This window comes from Sceloporus undulatus, chromosome 5 (genome assembly GCF_019175285.1).
Source record: "Sceloporus undulatus isolate JIND9_A2432 ecotype Alabama chromosome 5, SceUnd_v1.1, whole genome shotgun sequence".
NCBI classification, from domain to species: Eukaryota; Metazoa; Chordata; class Lepidosauria; order Squamata; family Phrynosomatidae; genus Sceloporus; species Sceloporus undulatus.
In genome coordinates this window covers 134,886,081-134,897,196 of record NC_056526.1, presented here as the reverse complement: position 1 = coordinate 134,897,196, position 11,116 = coordinate 134,886,081, and positions in this window count along the sequence as shown.

Genomic DNA, 11,116 nt, shown 5'->3' with positions numbered 1-11,116 from the left:
GTCTGCAACAACAAAATATATTTAAATGGGGTCTGTGGTAAAGAAAAGGTTCAGAACCACTGGACCAGAACATTGCCTGACAGAACACCAAAGGCAGAACAATTCTTCATATGTATATCATAATCATGGCACTCAGCTGGTGGCTTTTGAATGACTACTGAAAATGAGGCCTTTAAGTTCTTCCGTCTCCCTTCTCTACAATTTAATCTAAAAATTTGTCTTTATTTCACTGGCGGACAGATTTTAACTTGCCTGGAACTCCTGTATACTTTGCCAAGAGATCCCTGCTGGGCTTTAAACTATGGTTCAAGGACTTCCCATATTCTTTTTTTAAAATGCCTTTGGCTAAGAACACTCTGTATGAGAGACTAATTGAGCATGGAGAGGCAACACATTTTTATATGGTATTAAAGTGAAAGAGACTTTCTTTTCCAGTCTCCAAATGCCTTGTCTGTAAAGAATATTGCTGTCTAACATTACTTGAAATCAGGTCAAACACAAGATTTTTTTAAAACCCTCTGAAATATGTAAGTTTGACCGTTTGGCAAATGCCCAGAGTACTGGCTGCTACCTGGCATTCATATAAATTAGAATAAACTGCTGTTTAAGTTCTGGTCTGGAAAGTAGAATATAAACACTAAATTACAATGCAGTGACATGGATCCATATATGACTCTCTTTAACGTTTTAGCTAATGCTTTTTTTTAAGAAGGGGAGAACAATACAGGACCAGCCTTCTTGATGTGACCGCCCCCTACTGAACCCATTTCCCAATCAGTCCATTATTTTTATGATATAACTATAGGTATGACTTTAGTAGGTATGATTTTAGTAAAGGTAAAAGTAGTCCCTTGTAACCAACTGTAGGGAGTGGTGCTCATCTCTAAGTCAAAGAGTCAGTGTTGTCTGAGGACTGCTCTGGTGGTCATGTGGCCAGCATGACTGCACTGAATGCTGTTACTTTCCCACCGAAATGGTACCTATTTATCTACTTGCATTTGCATGCTTTCAAACTGTTAGGTTGGCAGAAGCTGGGACTAGTGACAGGAGCTCACCCCATCATGCAGCACTTGGGCCTCAAGCTGCTAACCTTCTGATCAGGCATCTTAACCACTAAGCCACCACATCCCAAGATTTTAGTAGTAGTGCCTAAATACCCTAAAAGCACCTGATCCCATCCAGTCTTGGAAGCTAAGCTGGGTTAGGTCTGGCTATTACTTGGACAGGAGACTGCCAAGGAATACAGGTGCTGTAGACTATATTTCAGAGGAAGAAACTAGCAAAACCACCTCTGAGTATTGCTTGCCTAAGAAAACTCTATGAAATTCATGAGGTGGCCATAATTCAACAGGAGACTTGAAGGCACATGTGTATACACACATGACCATAGTCTGTTCTTCCTCTCTGACTGTCAATCTCAAACTACTTACTGAATCTGAAATAAAAGGAAAAAATTCAGGGGGAAAAATGGAAACAGTTCAAGACTACTGAGCTGAGTGATTCATTTGCCTATGACAGGGACAACATGCCACAAAAGCTGCTGTCCTCAATTCTGTCTTTTGTGACTATTCCCTCCTTAAAACCCTGAGAAGAGCCTTCTTAGTGGCTGCTCCAAGAGGTCCACCAGAGGTCCAGTTAGCCCCTTCTCAGCTAGCAGGCTGAAACTTATATATTTAGGTAGGTCTTTGATTGCTTTTTAATCATGAGACACAACAGTGTTGAAAGTGGTGTGCCCTGCTTTCATCTTGTATCTTTTAAATGTATTTTAAACTGTTTTAACCTTCTGCTTTTAATGATTCTTCATTCTTCATTATAATAATGATCTTTTTTCCAGACTGGTGGGCATCCTTGTTTTCCCTCATTGATCAAATGGGCATCATTCTACATAGTTGGCTCTCAGCCATGGTGGTCCCAATCTATAAAAAAAGGCCCCCAGGACGATCTAATTATAGACCTATTGGCCTTCTTGATGTTTCTGGGAAAATCTATGCCAGACATCTATTGGAGAAACTAGAGGACTAGGTCAGGAAAAAAATCTTTAAAGCAGGCTGTTTTTTTGTACAAGGCAATCAACGCTTGACCATTATTTCCTGCTTAAGCACATAATAGATAAATATTGGTTGGGACTCTCCAAAAAGATTTTTGTTGCTTTTGTTGATTTAAAAGTGGTGTTTGACTCCACCCTTAGGAAACACCTATGGTTCAAACTACAAACTTTGGGGATCGCGCCACTATTGTTAAGCTGTATTATGAACCTAACCTCAGACATGATTTAAAATTCAGACTTCTACTTCTTTTAAATCTTTTTTTTAAAATTATATTGTAGAGTTCCTAAAGAATGATGGTTATTTCCTAGTCAAAGTGGGACAAAATAAGGTCTGGGTCTTCCTTTATGCCAACAATGCTATTCTAATATTTCACTCTCAGGCAAGACCTGAGATTGTTAAGGCAATTAAGTCATTTACAATAATGCCAAAGTAAACAAATCTCTGTAAATCATAGCAAAAGCAAGGTACTGGTATTTAGTAAATCTAAGCTAGTTTTACAATTGGAATATGGATGGAAACAATTTAGAACTTGTCTCTTCTTTTAAGTATTTTGGGGTTATATTCCAACAAACAGGGACTTGGTCTTTCTAAGTGCACTCTAATGCTTTTCTGGCTGATAAGATTCATGGTTTACAGTGTTTTCATTATACTAAAGGGGGCAAACTTGTGCAATCAGTTTGAGAATTATACTGCGTTAGGACGTTGCCACATTTTTTGTATGGGCAACTAATATGTGCTGTGGCCAAATTAGATCCAATAGAAACAGCTCAAAATAATTTTTTGTGAAAACCCTTTTCTGTCCAAATCTCCACTGAAATGTCAATAACTGATGACAAACTGGGACTAATGTTGCTCTTAAGCTTGTTGTTCTATTGTCTAAAGCTGATATTTAAATAGACCTCAGAATTTATATTGTCTGTAGAAAAGAAATGGAAACAAAAGATCCTTTCTATTGTTGAAAAGATGGGTTTTTCAGTTTCTTATTGACACTGGGTTGTATAGAGCAAAGATAACCTTGTTAAAATGCCTTAAAATGTTGGATTGCAATCCTAAATGTCTAATATATGTGCATTTTGCTCCTTCCTCTTTAATCTCCCAAAATATCTGATTGATCTACCTTTCATTAAAATGAGATTGGCTTTTACATGGACAAGGCTAAATGTCCTTCCCCTGGCAGATTTGATGGGTCACATCCAAGGTACCACTAAGGAACCTAGTGTCTGCTTTTCTAACTCCTTAATTGTAGAGGATACTACTCATTTTGTTTTGGAGTGTAGCGATTATTCCAGTATTAGGAAAATATAAATCTTCCCATTGTAGACTAGAAAAAACATGCTTTCTATTGAGAGATTTTAACAAATATATAACTTTTGACATATATATAACCAGTTCATTTCCAGGCACAATTCAAAGTGCAGGTTGTGAGTTAGGTCCAGATTATTTGAGAGACCGTTTCTCCCCATATGAACCAGCTAGAGCCCTAGGATTTTCAGGAGAAGGCTTTCTCTCTGTCCCACTATCATTACAGGCTTGTCTGGTGAGGACATGAGAGAGAGCTTTCTTGGTGGCTGCTCCTGCCCTCTGGAATGCCCTTCCACAAGAAGTAAGGCTGGGCCCCTCCTTGCTTGCCTTTTGTCGGCAAGCAAAACCGGCTTTATCCGAGCAGGCTTTTAATGTATACTCATAGAGTGGCTTGGCTATTTGTTATATAGGGTGGGTATCATGGTTTTAGTATGGTTTTAATGTTTGTAATTTTATATTATTTTTAGATTAGATTTTAACTGTTTTATTGTAAATATGTTTTTAGAATTTTATTTCTGAGCCACATTGGGTCCCCTCAGGGGAAAAAGGCTGGATATAAATCAAATAAATAAATCAAATAAATAAATACATTTTAGATCTGCTAAATTCTTGGCTTTGGCCTTATGCTTGTGTGCGAAGACCAAAGGTGATGTTTGCAATATATTTGCATAATGGCTGTTTGCTAGCTACAATGAAATTATGATTGAGTTCTTTTACATTTTGTAATATAACATTTTAGCTAATTTCCATTTTAAATTATTTCAAGCCATCTTGGATCTCATGACAGGAGAAAGATGGGGTATAAATTCTGTACATAAATAATGAAGACCCTGCTAGAAAACGAATAGGGGGAAGCTTGCTAATTTACTATATGCTCTGCAGTTGTGTGCACCATCTCATTTATAGAGGGTTCTTCCAACCAGGATTGTTCCAAGGTATTTTGCTAGCTGAAGAATATATATATATATATATATATATATATATATATATATAGAGAGAGAGAGAGAGAGAACACGAACCCAGCTTCTTACGTTGAGATAGATAATACTCAGAGTCTGGAAAATTTACTTTTTTGGACTACAACTTCCACAATCTCCCAGTCAGCATTTCAGTGTTCTGGGAATTGTCCAAAAAGGTAGATTTTCCAAGCTCTGATAATAGCTAAAATCATCCAAATTATTTGGATGCATGAGCCAAAAAAATCTCATGAGCACCTTTCCTTGTCCTTAGAAGTAAATACAAAACAACAACAAAACAATTTTTGCTTCATGACGCACACAACTTACTGCCAAAATTGCTGTGCCTAATGGTGGAACTGGCCATACTTCCAACCTCCCTGAACAGATTTTTGAAAGAAACTATAGGAAGATACTGCAAAAGGAGGGAAGAACTGATGTAGATCAGAAGCCTTTGAAGTAGCCTTTCATTTTGAGATAGGCTTATGCTGGAGTCAATCCACTGTTTAGAAGTCAATTCCAAGAGTACTAGTTCCATGCTATTTGTTAGTTTAAAGATGCATGTAAAAAAGTAACTGAATCCTAGGTCTCTAAACCTTGGCAGGAACAAAGGTTGGGGAAAACTAGTTTTACTAATTTTCAGCACAGTACTGGTTGGTGTTGCCTTGTGACATATCAAAAATCCTCCCCCAATAAGTACTTTTGCTGCATTTTAAAACATGATTCCTCACTCATTCTTCAAAATAAACAACAACCATCTTTATTTTAAAAATGTACAGAAGAATGAGGATCAGGCTGCCCTTCAGAATCTGAGAGGGAAAGACATATCTAACTGTATAATTGAAATACAGTGAACCCTCCTTATCCATGGATTTTTTTTAATCCACGGATTTGAGCATTCATGGCTTGAAACTACTTTACAAATGTACAAATTTCAACCTTGATTTGTCCTTTTATCTAAGGGACACCATTTTACTATGCCATTGGGACTTATTGATCCACAGATTTTGGTATCCACAAGGGATCCTGGAACCAACCCCCAGCAGATACCACTGTAATATAGAAATACATTTGAGTTATGTTTGACTTGTAAACCCATCTCTCAAAAGTACTGTGAAGTCACAATAATCCAGTCTTGCTCCAGGTCAGGTTTCCTTCTATAGGTCTGACTTACACAAGCATCATTTAATGGTTCTGATATAATATTTCCTTATCATTATAGTGGCCAAAACTATGATGAAGGGAGATGCATGTGCTGTTCTCTATGCCAGGTGCTAAAATATGTGGACTATGCAACATGACTGGTGGGGGAGATACATTAGTAGAAGATCAAATCATCCCTAAATTAAAAGTCTTTATTTTTAGTTGAAACTTCTTCACTAATCTTATATAACACTATACATTTGAGATTGTGTTGCAAATTGTTTCTTTTGGGGACATAATCACAGATGAAGCAGACCTATCCATACTCACCATTGATACAGTAGCTCCAAACAGTGAGAACCTCATTTTCTTAAGTGGTGGGGTGACTTAATTCTCTTCCATTCAGGCCAGTAGCTTCCAGTAGCAACCTATGCACACACTCACACACATATACACCTTGGGTTGTCTTGGTTCCCTTCTGGGAGAAAGACAGCATACAAATAAATAAATAAATAAATAAATAAATAAATAAATAAATAAATTCAGCTAACAATCATGCCAATTGGGTCCTGAACTGGTTTTGTTTCTTCCCTACAGATATAGTTGATTAGTCAAGTCTACTAATCAGCTTTATTAAAATGCTCCAAAACCATGATGGCTTAACCTGCAGAATTATGGCTTTAACCCATTTGTTAATGGAACTTAACATTCTAAATTACAAAAGATTGAAAAAGGTGCTATCAGCTAAACACACAATTCCAGCAAATTCTAAGAGGTATATTTATGATCTTTTTTGGACAGTTTTACTTTCCTGTTCATGTAACTATGCATACTATTGTAAAATTGCTGTAAAGGAGTGTTAAAAGACTAAATAGAAAGAATAGCAAGTAGTAAATCTACTGAATCATGTAGTCTTTCTCTGACTTTTTTAAAAAAAGAACTTTGCCTACAAATCCTCATCTGTAGTGTTTAGCCTAAAGATGTATTTGTCAGAGGCTTTCCCTTTTATAGAAGCCACTAAAATCAGTGCAATCTGCACTGAAAACATATAGTTGAGACTCAAAAACACAATGCTACTTTTGTATAGCTTTCATCAAATGGGTGCTCACACATTTACCAGTGTGATTAAGAATACTTTGAGAACCTACCACCTTAGACTGTAAAGACTTAATGTGACCTTTAAAGGGTAAATTAGTAAGCCCAATAAATAGACCAGCTTTCTCACACTCTGTGCAGATGTTTCATGTTTACGATTTGATTTTTACTACATTTCTAATATTCTTGCATGCTCTTTTCAATTCTGACAACTCTTTATATAGTAGTATGATCCTCAAAGTGTTTAGTACATGACCAAAATGGACCCTGGGGAGGCCTATTCCTGAACGACATGCCATAGACTGTATGAAATTTATTGCCAGAGTGGTCCAAAGCATATTTATTTGGAAATAATTCTCATTGGTTCCTGCTTTCAGTTCAGTGTCCTCAAGCAAATAAAAGATATTAAGTAAGTTTATCATAGCTGCCTTTATATGTTATTTTTGAAAAGCTGTCCCATGTATTTAGTGGCACTTTATCCACAGTACGACTGAAACAATGGAGGACTGTAATTTATCTTTCATTATAATGAATTTCTTGGCTCTTAAAGTTCCTGTCTTCACGCTCCAAAGGCAGTGATGAACAAATGAATCAATGTCATTTGGACATAGCTGCTGGTGGCCTATAGTCTGAGCAAGGGAGGTATGTTGAGGAGGGATCACTTCAGGATGAAGCATTTCCACTGCTTGGGCCATGGGCCACGTATGGATTTAGTCATTCCTCACAGTTCTCAGCACAGTAATTTGGAAGCAAATCCCAATGAAATGGATACCACTTAATTCTGAGTACATTTGTAAATGCTTTACATGGAGTAGTAACATGAATTTCAGATATTTGCACTTGCTTATAAATGTATTTAGTGAATGGGAGACCTCCAATAAATACCAGGTGCTATAGGCTAAATTTTAGAGGAAGTAACTGGTAAACCACCTCTGAGTACGCCTTGCCTAAGAAAACCCTGTGAAACTTAGGGAGTCACCATAGGTCAATAGGCAACTTGGAGACACATAGAGTCATCATAGTTAGTCGAAAAATCCAAATATCTAACTCATTGTTAATGCCAATAGTACTGTATTGCAAACCAGAAGTTTGTAACCCACCTTGCCCCCAGGCTTTTCTGTGTGTGTCGTCGACACCTTCTTGCTGCTGCTGGAGAAAACAGTACAGTAAGATATGCAGAATACCAGCAGACAATGAATTTTATCGCACGGGCCCTAAAACGGGCCTGTTGCATTCTAAAACAGGGGTGCACACAGGCGCGCACAGAACGGGATGGGGCTAATAACTGGAGTTTACCACACACTGGAATGCCGCCGCTGCCTCCGGGCATTCCAATCACGTCCTACATCCGTTCCAGAGGGTGCCATTTCTGAGAACTGTTCCAAAGCGTTCTCAGAAATGGTGCCCTCTGGAACAGATGTAGGATGCGATTGGAATGCCTGGTGGCGGCATTCCAGTGTGTGGTCCACTCCAGTTCTTAGCCCCATCCTGTTCCGTGCATGCCCGTGCACGCCCGTTTTAAAATGCAACGGGCCCATTTTAGGGCCTGTGCGATAAACTTCAATAAGAAGGAAACAGGATGCACGCAGCATAACTCATTAAAAGGACATTCTAGGCCAGTGATGGCGAACCTATGGCACGCGTGCCAGAGGTGGCACTCAGAGCCCTCTCTGTGGGCACATGTGCCATCACCCCAGCACAGAGTTTGCCAGAGTTTGTTAAAAGAAAGGCAGAGGGACACGGCACTTTGCAATAAGTAAGTGGGTTTTGGGTTGCAGTTTGAGCACTCGGCCTCTAAAAGGTTCACCATCAGTGTTCTAGGCATTGTGCTCAATAATTTGTCTATCTTCTGACTGCTGTTTAGTTCATCTCTTGCACCAAACATCCCTGGACCATGTTTAAACCTGACTTGTGCTATATGTTCAGAAAACCATTGGCACATGTAATGTCTGTAGTGAGAGTGCTGTACTTTGTCTGAGGAGACTAGAATTCTCATTCTCCAAAGTGATTGTAGACCACTCAATTCTTTCTCAGACTATTTTAATTTTGAGAAAAAAGGGATGTTTTCAGGTATAGTGTCATTAAATGTTGGAAGTGATGATGGGACGAAAATGCAACTCTCTTCTCATTCTCAATGTACTTGTATTGGATGAAAATTTAATTCAAAAAATCCAGGAAATTTTTATCTTACAACATAAGATATAAATGAAAGATCAGGTGCAGAGAGTCAGCCTGAGAGAATTAAATTCCTATGTGAAAACTAGGATCCTGCATAGTATTACTCTCTTCCTATGTGCAGTGAGAACCTGTAAAACTGTACATTTGGAAAACACAGCAAAAGATGTGTGTTCTGTGTTTCTCCTGGCTTTTTTTGTCCTTCCATTAAAAAAAATAAATCTGTTAGGGCCTTTTAGCTAACTGCTGTTGGTTTTACTTTGGCTTTATTCTGCTGTCATTAATTTTTAAAAGGTTTTTACATTATATTTTATTATGTTCTTATTTTCTTTTAAAAGAAAACGTTCCATTTCTGAACTGCCTGGAGGGCTTTGGCTATTGGACACTCCAGAAATGTAGTAAAATAACAAAATAAATAAGAAAAACACACGTGTATGTGGAATGGGATCTGGGGACTGAGCTTGTGATACAGATCTTGAGAGAGAGGAGGTGGTGGGTAAGTGTGTTACCAGGGTACTACTAATAATTAGCAAATAAATAAAAATGCATTATTAAGAAAAAGATAGTTATGGGCACTACTTTTAAAAAATCTTTCTCTTTTTGTTATAAGGAAGACTGTAAATGGGAAAACTGGCCTAGAGTAAATGTTTTGAAATAGAGTGTTCATGTCAGCTTGTGAGTTCATCCCCCTCCCCCCATAAATGACAAAAATCCTCCATATCAAATAAGATAAGAACCTTATGGAAGGCAAGCATGTGCAAAGCTAAGAACACTTTGTATTTTCTAATGTGCTGTGTTGCTAGATGTTTTAATGGAAAGTTATTGGCAACCTATGTGATGACAAGCAAATGGTATCTTTCTCCATGGCATGGATGGATTGGTAGCATTTGGCTCTTACAATGAGTGAAAGCATATAAAGTAATAGTTGTATTGGTAATGACTGCAGGTGTCTGGGCATGCATTGCAAATCAATAGTGACAGAAGCTGTATAAAAACAATCTATGAACCACAAACCTCACTGGACCTACTTTTCAAACCTTAACTTAATCTCAAGCATTTATCGGCAGCATTTACTTAATTGATGAAGTGTCAAAAGGTCTCTTTGACAGTAGGCTTCATACTGACCTTCGATTTATGTATTAAGGCAAGCTACGCCTACAAAGAGTGGCTAATTTTTCATGTATGTCTGAAAGATGATTGGAAACATTTGCTGCAGCCTTATATACATATAATCTACTCAATGCACAAAATTGTCTAATTCTTTGGAAAATGGCATCTGGAAATAAGAAGATACCTGATTGTGACTGAATGCAAGCAAGATCTGAGAAAAATTAGTTATGGTAATACTGAAAATATATTATTTTCATGCACTTGTACATGGCTGTATCAGGGCCAGCCCTACCATTAAGGAGAGTGTAGTGAATGCCTTGGACAACACATGCCAGATGGACAGAAGGTGACTATGTATTATTGGAGGACAAAACTCTGTATGCTCTATACATTTAAACTAATATTTGTTGTCCTCAAGCACAATGTAGGATGCTTCCCCGTCCCCATCATATTTTGTGGTAAGATACCTATGGTACATGGAATTTTTGGGGAGAGGGGAAGAGAGGCATCTTGTTCTTTGGAAATTATCCCATCCTTGTCCTGTTCCTATTCTGTCCTTCCCACACAATCACGAGAAGGACTTTCAGATGAGGTTGCACAAATCCCATCATTAACCCATCTGGGAAGCATGAATGATGTTGATCATGCAAAAGACTTTCAGATGATGTTGTGCAGATCCTATCATTAACCCATTATTAAACTGTCATTAGTGACATTGGCTGGAGTTTTGCATTAATGGAAGTTTGTGTTATTGAAATGTCACTTTAATGAAGTGTTAATGGCAGGATTGACACCACGATATGAAAGCCTTTTGCGCTATTGTAGTCACTGATGGGTTAATGATGGGATAAGGATGGGGAGCGATCCAGTCCCTATCCTGTCTGTGTGTGATAATCTCCTTTGTCTCAAGCCCCAAAATCACTTGGAAATTAAAAATGTTTGCTTGCCCAACCCAGTGGACAGCCACTAATGTTCAAACATATCCCTATCTTACACCCTTAACAGATAATATATGTTGGGGAAGGTTACTAGGCAGTGGCCAGTAATCAGTATCAGTTTATGTTTCTCCTGGCCCAAGCCCCCAAAACCTAATGGCAACATTCAACTGTGCTGTGTTGTGACTGACAGCAAAATGAACCTCCTTGTCTCCATGCACCTGGTGCTTGGTAAAGCAGGATGGCTGCGTGAGTTGCAATCATGGCAATAGTGTCAAAATCATTATTAGTAGTGATCGTGAATACAGAAAGTTATGTGGGGGGTGGGCCAGGAGAAATTACTAGTTAAGTA